Genomic DNA, 12,258 nt, shown 5'->3' with positions numbered 1-12,258 from the left:
GAAATGTATAGTACAAGTACAAGTACAATAGTCAAGCTATAAGCAATACCGATATTTGTAATATCAGTATGCTCTATTGTGAGATGTAGTTTTTTTCCCCAGATTGTTCTGCCGCTGACTTTCTGGCAAAGTCTATTATTAGAAAACTGTTAGTTTGCTTGTCATTAGACTGAAAGTCGGTTATTGAATGTTATAATACAAATGAACATCTGTGTCATAGTGTCAGAGTTCGAACCACAAACCGGAAGCGGGAGTAGCTCGATCATGACAGAGAGAGAGAGAGTTACTAACCGTCATGCGGGTTTGGTCCGTAATGCGGAGATGATCCACAAAGCGAAGTGGAGATAATCCACGGAGCGGAGATAGTCCACGAGAGGAGAGAATCCGCGAAACGGAGGTGACCTGCTGAGCAGAGATGATCCACGGTGCGGAGCGGAGTTTATCCACGGAGCGGAGCAGAGATGATCCACGGAGTGGAGACGGAGGTGATCCACGGAGCAGAGACAGTCCACGGACAGACCAGCAGGAAATGCTGGCAGTCAGGGATTCAAGAGATCTGTATCATGACCTTTAAGAACCGACAACTGGTGACTCTGAAAGCATTTAAATAGGTGAGTAGACAACGAGGACCAGGTGTTTGGAATCAAAGTCGGAAGCGGCAGCGATAGCGGCACTGTGACAGCCACCGAGGGGGGCGTGGCAGGTGAAACCCTGACATTATCGGAGATCGGTGGCGTAGAGACACCTATCACAGCAGAGATAAGGGGCAGAGCAACGCCCACAGCAGAGTCAGCTAGACGTCACCTTCTGAGGAGCTCGGGAGGGAGACACGCTCGGAGGAACCCTGGAGCGGGGAGACGCACTGGGAGGAACCCTGGAGCGGAGAGACACGCTCGGAGGAGTCATGGAGTGGGGAGACACGCTCGTTGGTGCACTCGAAGGTGCACAGGAGCTGGGTGACGCGCTTGGAGGTGCACCGGAGCTGGGAGACTTGCTCGAAGGTGCACCGGAGTTAAGTGGAGCGCTCGGCGGGGCGCTGGAGCAGAGGGACACGCTCGGAGGATCGCTGGAGCGGAGGGAGCGGAGGAGGTGCTCGGCGAGTGTTGGAGCGGAGAGGAGTGCTTGGTGGGACGCTGGAACGGAGCTGGAGCGCGCCCGGTGGAATTGAAGGGGCAGAAGCGGAGATCCGCCATTGTCATCCCGAACTTTCCCAGGAATTGCCCAATGAAATCAGCGTACGACCCAAAACCGCTTCCATTAACGCTCCATAGTTTACTAGCCCAAGAGAGAGCATCTCCAGACAGGAGGGATATAAAAAAGGCGATCTTGGCCTGCTCGGTGGGGAATTGGGATGACTGTGTCCCGATGTAACTGCAGGTGCTTTCCAAGAAGCCGCTCCACTTGGCCGCACATCTGGAAAAACGAGTCGGAATGGCCATCTGGTTCACGAAGGTGGACGGTGCCGCCCCGCTTGTATGATCCCGAGCCGGCAAGCATGATCTGCGAGAAGCGACGGGATGCTTCCGGGTGAAATCCGCTGAGCAGAGATGATCCACGGCGTGGAGCGGAGATGATCCACAGCGTGGAGCGGAGCGGCTCCACTGGGCGGAGACGGAGGTGATCCACGGAGCGGAGACAGAGGTGATTCACAGAGCGGAGACAGTCCACAGAGAGACCAGTGAGAAATGCTGGCAGTCGGTGATCCAAGACATCTGTATCATGACCTTTAAATACAGATGACCAGTGACTCTGGAACGGGCGTTTAAATAGGTGAGTAGATAACGAGGACCAGGTGTTTGGAATCAAAGACGGGAGCGGGAGCGATAGCGGCAGCATGACAGCCACTGAGGGGGGCTTGGCAGGTGGAACCCTGACACATAGACAGACAGGCACACAGATGTGTCAGGAATCACGAAGCAGGGCCAGATTATTCTGTCAGTAATCACGGGTGAGTGGAAAAGGAGGACCAAAATGCAGGATGCAAATAGGTGTAAGTTGAAAATGAATGAAAAATTAAAGAAAAAAGGCAGAGGGAAAAACACAGGTCAAAAAAACTATACAAAAAAAACAGTCCTAAAATTCGAAGCCAGCAGACAAAGCAATGGGGGGAAAGGCAAACACAAAGTCCGAAAAACAGTACAGGTATTAACACAGGCAAGCAATGCAGGCAGAGACAACAACAAATCCAAAAAAATTGTCCAAAATTCAGAGAGCCAGCAAACAGAGCAACAAATGTAAAGTAAATGTCTCAGGTGTTCGCGGGAAAAATGGCCAACCAGAAAGCATGCACAGTGAAATCCAGAAGTCCACGCTGTGAAACCAGGAAGCTCCTGACAGACAGACAGACACATCATCTCTAGAAGAAGCATCAATATTAACCTCACAATATGGCCCGGCTTTTTCTCTGCATTATTGTTTTCCTTTTTTTGTGTTTTCGTACAAATACTACGGTTCAGAATACACAAAAGTATAAATGATTCGGGAAAAGCAACAACTGTGTTGAACATTGACTGACCTTTTCTCATGATGTCCAGCTTTTCTTTAAAACCACATCTTCTAAATGAGCTTGTAATATATCTGGGACCCAATTAATTTATTCTCCTCTGTCAGTCATTGTGGAATGAAAAAATATTAAATTCACCTGAATATATTTGAGCTTGTGCAGGTTGTTACAGCTGCGGATGACACGGCACGAGGAATGAGGCAAACATTCTATCATGAATGAACCAGTGAAGTGTTATTTATGTGTTAAATCATGTGAGAAAATTTCTTCCATCGTTGGTGCACACCTTCTACACAAGTTTCAGCAGCAGAGATTGAGAAATCAAACCAGATGCAAAAGCTTGAAACAGAAGTAAAGATGCACAGTTTTGCTTTGTTGAGATGACTTTCTTTTTTTTCTAAGCTTGTTCCTAAAATGCTCAGTATAGAAAGTGTACATTCTTCATACATCTATCTCATGCTTGTTTTGTAGTTGTAAGTGCAGCTCAAGGCAAAGTCATGTTTGTTTAACATCTCTGTGTCTGGAATAGATTCAGACTCTCTCACAAAGTGAGTCAGGATGAAAAGCGCTGAGTAAACGATAATGTAAATGTAAGAGAAGCGATGCTCCAAAAGGACTCGAGGGAACTGGATGTTGTTGGAGCTGAAATGAAGCGTGAAGACGTTGTAAATAGAGCTGGCTGTTCTAAAGACTCTCACCCATGCTAGAGTGTTTGTGTTTAAGGAGTTGTCTGAGTCTGGTGCTCAGAGCTAACACACTGATGTTTCATGATCTTCCATGAGATACTACAAGCAATAATCCTCTGGATTCAACACTCTCTAATTTGTGAGGATACTGAAGAAACGGAGAATGGTGAATCTTAAAGTGCTTCATTTGTAACAAAGCAATAAATAAAAACCAATGACTGGTTTAACTTGGTCAGGATTGCTGTAGATATAAAGCATTTCAACTCAACTCTAGCCTTATTGTCATTTTTTTACATACACAGTATACAAAAGAACGAAATGTCGTAACTATCGGAGGTGCATAGACTGTAAAACAGCAAGAGTAATCTTTAAACATAACAGAGCTAAAGTGCTTGTCCAACTGCTCGTTAACGCAAATTTCTACTCAGCCAATCACATGGCAGCAACTTAAAGCATTTAGGCATGTAGACATGGTCAAGACGATCTGCTGCAGTTCAAACCGAGCGTCAGAATTGGGAAGAAAGGTGATTTAAGTGACTTTGAACGTGGCATGGTTGTTGGTGCCAGACGGGCTGGTCTGAGTATTTTAGAAACTGCTGATCTACTGGGATTTTCACGCACAACCATCTCTAGGGTTTACAGAGAATGGTTTGAAAAAGAGAAAATATCCAGTGAGCGGCAGTTTTGTGGGCGCAAATGCCTTGTTGATGCCAGAGGTCAGAGGACAATGGCCAGAGTGGTTCGAGCTGATAGAAAGGCAACAGTAACTCAAATAACCACTCGTTACAACCGAGGTATGCAGAAGAGCGTCTCTGAACGCTCAACACGTCGAACCTTGAGGCGGATGGGCTACAGCAGCAGAAGTTGCCTGGTCCGATAAGTCTCGATTTCTGCTGCGACATTCGGATGGTAGGGTCAGAATTTGGCATCAACAACATGTAGGCGTGGATCCATCCTGCCTTGTATCAACGGTTCAGGCTGGTGGTGGTGGTGTAATGGTGTGGGGGATATTTTCTTGGCACACTTTGGGCCCATTAGTACCAATTGAGCATCGTGTCAATCCCACAGTCTACCTGAGTATTGTTGCTGACCATGTCTATCCCTTTATGACCACAGTGTACCCATCTTCTGATGGCTACTTCCAGCAGGATAACGCGCCATGTCATAAAGCACGAATCATCTCAGACTGGTTTCTTGAACATGACAATGAGTTCACTGTACTCAAATGGCCTCCACAGTCACCAGATCTAAATCCAATAGAGCACCTTTGGGATGTGGTGGAACGGGAGATTCGCATCATGGATGTGCAGCCGACAAATCTGCAGCAACTGCGTGATGCTATCATGTCAATATGGACCAAAATCTCTGAGGAATGTTTCCAGTACCTTGTTGAATCTATGCCACGAAGGATTAAGTCAGTTCTGAAGGCAAAAGGGGGTCCAACCCGGTACTAGTAAGGTGTACCTAATAAAGTGGCCTGTGAGTGTATATCGTTATTATGTTTACATATTTACATTAATTTGTGTCACAATATTGTGTAGGTATTTTTTTTTTAGAGTTTTAAAGATGTTTAAAATGTATTATGGTTGCAAGTGTAGATAAGAAATATCTCTATATTCATCATTCCATTGCTCAGGTTTGAAGGTGCCACGTATGGATGACTTTGTCCTGTCAGTTCACGACTGGAAAGCTGGCCCATCACCAACCTTCTATTAAGGTTTGTTTGATCATACTTAAAATTTAGAAATGTATGTTTGTTTTTTTTGCAGATGTTCAAAATAAGTCTTTCAAAATTTTATGTGTTTTCAAGATTTCTGTTGATAAAAATGGTAGCTTCGGGGGGGTTCATTTCTTTCTACGCATCTGAAAACGTCTACTCAATGAGTCAAATAAATATGAAAATTGGTTAATAATTATTAAAATGTGCAACAATTTAAAGGAAATGTTAATAGGATGAATGCTAGTATTTCTACTCTGGATGGTCCCACATGACCAGCCTAAAGATCCATTAGGTTACTGAGCAACTCAACTCAGTTATAGGGATCTTACCCTACATTGGCTTCCTGTTAAGTTTCGAATAGACTACAAACTACTGCTTCTTACTTATAAAGCACTAAATGGTTTGGCTCCCATGTATCTCTCCAGTCTTTTAACACGCTACAATCCATCACGCTCCCTGAGATCTCAAAACTCTGGGCTTCTAGTAGTTCCCAGAATAGCAAAGTCCACTAAAGGCGGTAGAGCATTTTCACATTTAGCACCCAAACTTTGGAATAGTCTTCATGACAGTGTTCGGGGTTTAGACACACTCACCCAGTGCAGATTAAAAACATATCTTTTTAGCAAAGCCTACACATAACATACGTCTCACATCATAACCTTGTGCTCCAGAACATCTGATCACATGCACATTATCAACTTGTGCTGTTAATATCATGATTATGCCGAACTCGCAAACATCACGAACCATTTAGAGACGTACCAGTGCCAATTGGATCCCACTACATGTGTGGAGTTTTGACATTGGACCTCCTGGAGTGTTTAAAGGCTCTGGCATGGAGAAGCTGATGCTGGATCTGTGATGATCACAAATGTTGAGCACAGTAGCTCCTACTTTTATACCAAAGACTGTAGAAAGAACATTTACTTATAATCTTATACTCCAGTGCTCATGTTAGTTCTCACTCTCCAGTGTTCTGTATTGTTGAAAGATTTATGATCAAACTCTTGATGTCACCCAAATGAGGATGGGTTCCCCTTTTGAGTCTGGATCCTCTCAAGGTTTCTTCCTCATAACATCTAAGGGAGTTTTTCCTTGCCACAGTCGCCACGGCTGCTCATCAGGGATAAATGCACAACATTCACCTTAACTGTTGTTTTCTGTAAAGCTGCTTTGAGACAATGTCTGTTGTGAAAAGTGCTATAGAAATAAATTTGACTTTACTTGACTTCACTCAAGAACTTTGGATTTGGACTGGAATTACAGTCTTCTACACAGGCTTTGGACCACATTTTGCAAAAGGAAAAAACTCCCTTAGATGGTATGGGGAAGAAACCTTGAAAGAAACCAGACTCATTTGGGTGAAAACAAGAGTGTGATTATAAATCATTAAAACATAACAAACACTGGAAAGTGAGAAAAATCAGGAGCCCTGGAGTGTGTGATTATGAGTAATGTCCTTTCTACAGTCTTGCACAGTCAGTTGGAGTTGTGGAACCAGGAGATACTGAGCAACTCATACATTAACTCAACATCTGAGATCATTATATATTTAAAACCAACTCCTTTAAATGTTCAATGATGGAAAAACAGCATATGTATTAATGTTGTGATGTTTTATTACAAGTGATCATAGCATTATCTGGATAATCTATGGCTAGGTGTGTGCTATAAGAGCATACTATACCTAGCCGTTCCTTATCTAACATACGACCGAGTGTCGTACAGCGGCGATGAGCTGTCTGTTAAAGGTTTGCATTATCCGAGTTGCACAAATCCATTAACTTCACGAATCCATTAACTCGAAAGTTCATAATTTCATCACTTAAGTACAGAATCAGCTCTTATCTGAAACAGGAGGTTAGGGATCAGCAGAATGGCACTTTTGAATTAAAAGCATTTCAAGAAGATTTATTATATTTGTGCAGACAGTTAGAAACTATTACTATTAGTCATGTTTTTTTCAGTTTTGTAGGATTAATGTTACACAATCAATTAAGATGGTGAATTGTGGACATGTAAGTGACTGAAGGGGGTCATAGATTTCATGTAGGAAACATTTTAAAAGTCAGACTCAATAAGATACACAATAAATGCTTATATATTAAGTAATATTGCCCATATAATAATGTCATTAGACCCAATTCTCACAAAAAATCTAAGAATGAAATATTGTAGGTTCTGGGTTATAAACTAGGAATAATTATACACACTGATAATCTTAGGGCTTTCATAGTTGTAGAGTGCTGTAGAGGACAAAAGATGATTGAAATATCTGTAGTGCCTGCATGTAGATTCACCAGGTCTGAGAAGAAAAGAGCCTTAGAAAGGTAGGAAAGAAAAAGCTTTTTACTTGTAACATGTACTTTACAGCACAGTGAAACTCCTTTTGTGTGCATATCTTAACAATGTTAGGAAGCTGGGCTCAGCTATGATACAGCACCCATTAAGCACAAAGGGTTAAGGGCCTTGCTAAAGGGCCCCAAGAGTGGCAGCTTGGCAATACTGCAGCTTGAACCCCTGGCGGTCTGATCAGTAACCCAGAGCCTTAACCAATACCCTAAAAATGACTAGTTTAAGGAAAGATGCTATACTGCAAAGTGCATGACTAGACCTGCTGATTAGCATGCTAGCCATGCTAACCTCATGTGCAGCAATCCATCCTTGTCTATGTGCTTGCCGAAGAAGGTTTTTGTAGTGGTTTGTAAAAGAACACCAATGATAATAATGCACATGTAGGTTAAAGAGTGTGGAGAGAAATTGTTCCAAATGATCCTAGGACTGGAAACAAGCGCAAGCAAGCAATTCAGTTCAATTTTATGTGTATAGTGGCTATTCAGAATTAAACTGATAGTGAATGTAACAGAGTTATATATAGTTTGTACCTCCACTACTGGGTAAATAATAACACTGAAAGATAATTGGATATTGGGTAATATTTTTGTATTTATATACTGTACTGTATATATTTGTACTGTGTCTCTGCTTCATATTTAAAAAATTTTCTTTGCTGCTATAACATGGAAACTTCCACACTGTGTGAATTAAGGTATATCTTTCCTTATGAAAGATCTAATAAAGGGGTAAACAGGGTTTACTACTGGCTGGCTGTTTCTCTGTGCTAGGTGCATCTCCTGTTACACTAATTAGTTCATGCGCCGTAAAGCTAGCGGTAAGTGTAATTGATAGCGCCGTAATTCAAATGTACGTGTTGGTTATAATTCTCTGTCATTGAAATGTGTTTTAAATGCTAAACAACACATTGTATATTCATCCTGTCATAAAAAAGTGCTAGGTGTTGCTAAAGAGTGTGAAAACGTGTTCAATTGTAGCTACATCACGAGGGCAGTTGAATATGCTAAAAGGTCACTCAGTAAATTTGAGTTTCATAAATTAGCCATGAATAGGTATCCGTCCTCATCTGGGTGGCACTGAATCTCTATTTATTTTAGTTTCATTGTTCCCTGATGGACACGAATGCAACTGTTCAGGGCAACTGTAGTTCAGCAATGATGTAGCAAACTAAAAACTTTCTTTTGGCTTCTCCCATTAGGGGTTGCCACAGCGGACCATCTGCATGTTTGATTTGGCACATGTTTTACGCTGGATGCCCTTCCTAACGCAACCCTCCCCATTTATCCAGGCTTGAGACTGGCACTAAGGCTTGTGCAACCCTAATGGCTGGGGTTGGTTCCCTGACCGGGGATCAAACCCGGGCCACAGCGCCGCATCCTAACCATTAGACCACGAGGGAACCTAACTGTTTAATATTAATCACAGTCCAGATCCATCTTCATGTCTCTTAGCACTCCACATTTACCTCATGACTGGTTTCCAGTTGAAGAAACCACCTCCCAGAAGTAGCATGGTGAATCAGGCAGGTCCGAAAAGCAGAAAGGGGCAGGATCACTGGTACCTCAGGAGCATGTGTAGCTTGATAAACAGGAAGAAAGAGAGAGATGAAGAGAGAAATAGGGGAGAGATAAAGGGGTGATGATTGTTATGTAATAGATAAGTGTGATCAGAGTGAAAGTAGGAATGTAACACATACATGATGGAGCTCTGGGATCATCTCTCATTGAATTAGCAAAGGGACATCATTATTTTGTTATTAATATTTTGTGTTTAGACTGTTCTTGGTGAACTAATGTTTGTGAACCATGGTTTGAAGCTTCTACCTTCAAGTCCCAGCACCACAAAGCTGTCGCTGCTGAGCTCTTGAGCAAGGCCCTTAAGTCTCAACTACTCAGTTGTAGAAATACGATTCTCTCTGCATCTATCGAAGATAGATAGATAGATAGATAGATAGATAGATAGATAGATAGATAGATAGACAGACAGACAGACAGACAGACAGACAGACAGACAGATCTGTAGATAGATAGATAGATAGATAGATAGATAGATAGATAGATAGATAGATAGATAGATAGATAGACAAACAGACAGACAGACAGACAGACAGACAGACAGACAGACAGACAGATAGATAGATAGATAGATAGATAGATAGATAGATAGATAGATTATACTGTATATATAAATGTAAGAATGAATGAGTAGAAAATTTCACATTAACTATAGGGTATAAAATTGTCTTTTTTTTTCCCTTTTATTTAGCAAAATGAAATTGGTCAGTTCTGCTAGGTTTTATCATTATACAGACTTATGATTATTATTTTTATTATTAAATGAGCATCAGAAGCACAAACTCCCACCACCAAACAAAAACTGCTACAGCTCACCCCCAGTGCCATCTCGAGATCTCATGCTAATTAATAATTTGATGGATAACAGATGGATTAAGAATGCTTTGTTGATCCCGCTATTAACAGTGGCTCCTTTACCACACTTTCTTTTGGTTTTCTCTCACTCGAGAAGAAAAGAAAAACATATGCAGCTTGCCCTGTGACAGAGAAACCGCACAGTGTTAAGTCCTCTGTGCTGAAGACTTTCCCATGGCAGAAAACTACAAAATCCAATTCAGCTTAGTTGTCGTGTCTAGCACATTGCATGAAAATGGATAAAAAGAATAAAAGATTTTGCTATCATGCAAAACACTGAGGAGGACTAAAAAGGCTGTAAGCCAACATTAGTTCACAGACAATAAAACAAAGTATAGAGCAATTTCTCTGGACACCTGATTGTAGTGTTTATAAGGGCATTTTAAAGAACCCAGGCAGCATTTTAATTCATCCCGAAGGTGTTCAGCAGGGTTTAGAACATATGTGTTAAACTTAAGGCCCGTGAGCCAAATCCGGCCCGACGTACAATTACATCTGGCCCGCGAGATGATTTTATATAGATCTATTATTATTGTTATTAATGTCCTGGCGATATGAAGAGCTGATAACACAAACTACAGATCCCATAATGCAGCGCTTCAGCTGCCTTACCGAACGCTAGACCACCTGGGAACAATCCAGCGTCAATCAAGTCGAGCTTCTGTTGATGTATTTAACCCTGTTGTACAGTTATTGTGAAGCTCCTCACAATGACAAAGAGAAAAGTTGATTCTGAAAACAGAGCCTTTCAAAACCGATGGGATTCTGAGTAGATGTTTACTGACATCAGTAAACCCGTGTGTCTTATTAGTGGAGCGAATGTGGCTGTAATTAAGGAATTGAATCTAAGACGCACTACAAGACAAAACATCAGGAGAAGCTGAAAAACCTGAATGCAGAGCAGAAGATAGAGAAAGTAGAAGAGAAGAATCTGACATTTCAGCAGATGTTTTTCACCAGAGCAAAATTTTCACAAAGCCCAAATTGTATTTATTTTCCATGTTTTTTTGTTTGTTTTTGCAGCATGTACATATTTTGAATTTGTATAATTTTGACAGGAGATATTTTTATGGAGATTTTTAGTTATTTAAATGTTTTTTTTTATCAAATGTCATAAGAGCAAAGAAATCAGATTGTTTTGATTTGTTGGTATTTTAAAGTTCATTTAAAAGCACAATTCTTATATTATTTTTTCATGTTTTTTTTTTTTTTGCAGCATGTTCATATTTCTAACTTGGATAATTTTGATAGAATATATTTTTATGGCGAGCAAAATATTATATATTTAAAGTTTAAATGTATTTATTCTAGAATAATATTCCTGTCTATTTTTATTCATATTTATGTAAAAAAAAAAAAAAAACATCTAGTTTTAGTGCGTTCAATAATTATTTATCCTGTTGGGCCGTGACCTAAAGTGTGCTTTGAGTTTTGGCCCCCTATGCAATTGAGTTTGACACCCCTGGTTTAGAACATTAATGGGTGCCAAATTAAAGTTGTTAATAAGATTCTGTGCTCTTGTTCTGAGAGATATGGGAGCATGATAGCACAGAACACCAGGATAGCTGATAGCAGTGGGTGAAGGTGCTCCTGGATATTTTGTGAAACTAGAAATAGTCCAGACGATTGATTGGTCACAGCTGTCACTCAAATCACACGACCACCATCTTGAAGTTGAGTCTTGAATCACGTACTAGTGAACTAAATACTAGGCTATAAGTTATATATCACCTAATGCTGTGTGCACATAATGTTAAACATCTCATTCCAGATTTATTTATAACCTTCATTAGAAGAACCTCCACTAATACAGTATGTAAAAAGTAGACTAGTTCACTAGATGTTGGGGCCTGTCTGTGGGCATCACGGTGGAGCAGGTTTCTTAGTTCTACTGAAGAAAAAAATTGGAAGGCTACAAAAAAAAAAGGCAAAAAAAAAGACTATACAAGCGTGTTTCCATATTGTGACAACAGTTTAGGAAAGAAACACATATGGGTAAGATGGCCAGGTGTCCACATACTTCTGGCACATTGTCCCTATGATATTAAATAATTAAAACACACACGCACACATGCAAGATCTCAATGGCTATTAAATTTTTTTCTGATTTATAACTTATTTTAAATTATTGTTCATTTTGTTTCTTCCATTTACCTCTAATTACTCTATATCAGTGTACAGGGCCAGCAGGTCGTTCTCTGCTGGGATAAACACTGTAGCACAAAAACATACAATTGCCTTCATTTCAAATCTTCAGTAAACTCTAATGCACAAAATAAATGAAAAAAGAATGTTGGTGGTGCAGCTGCGGCTACAGTGAAAGAAGACTTGTTGAATTGTGTTCATTGGGTTTTTTGTTTTAGAAATGACTTTCAATCTCACTGTATAAGATTCCTGTCTGTGTTCTACTGTTTAATATTGATGGTTTCTATAGCTGTGGAGTCATAATGATGGTATTAAGAGGTGGACTGATTCGGATAGGACACCACTAAAGACCTTGGTGTAAAAAGCCTGATACTGCTTTATAAAAGTTTGAGCAAATTTAATAATTATTTATAGATTTTC

Source organism: Silurus meridionalis, chromosome 3 (genome assembly GCF_014805685.1).
Source record: "Silurus meridionalis isolate SWU-2019-XX chromosome 3, ASM1480568v1, whole genome shotgun sequence".
NCBI classification, from domain to species: Eukaryota; Metazoa; Chordata; class Actinopteri; order Siluriformes; family Siluridae; genus Silurus; species Silurus meridionalis.
This window is presented reverse-complemented; position numbering follows the sequence as displayed.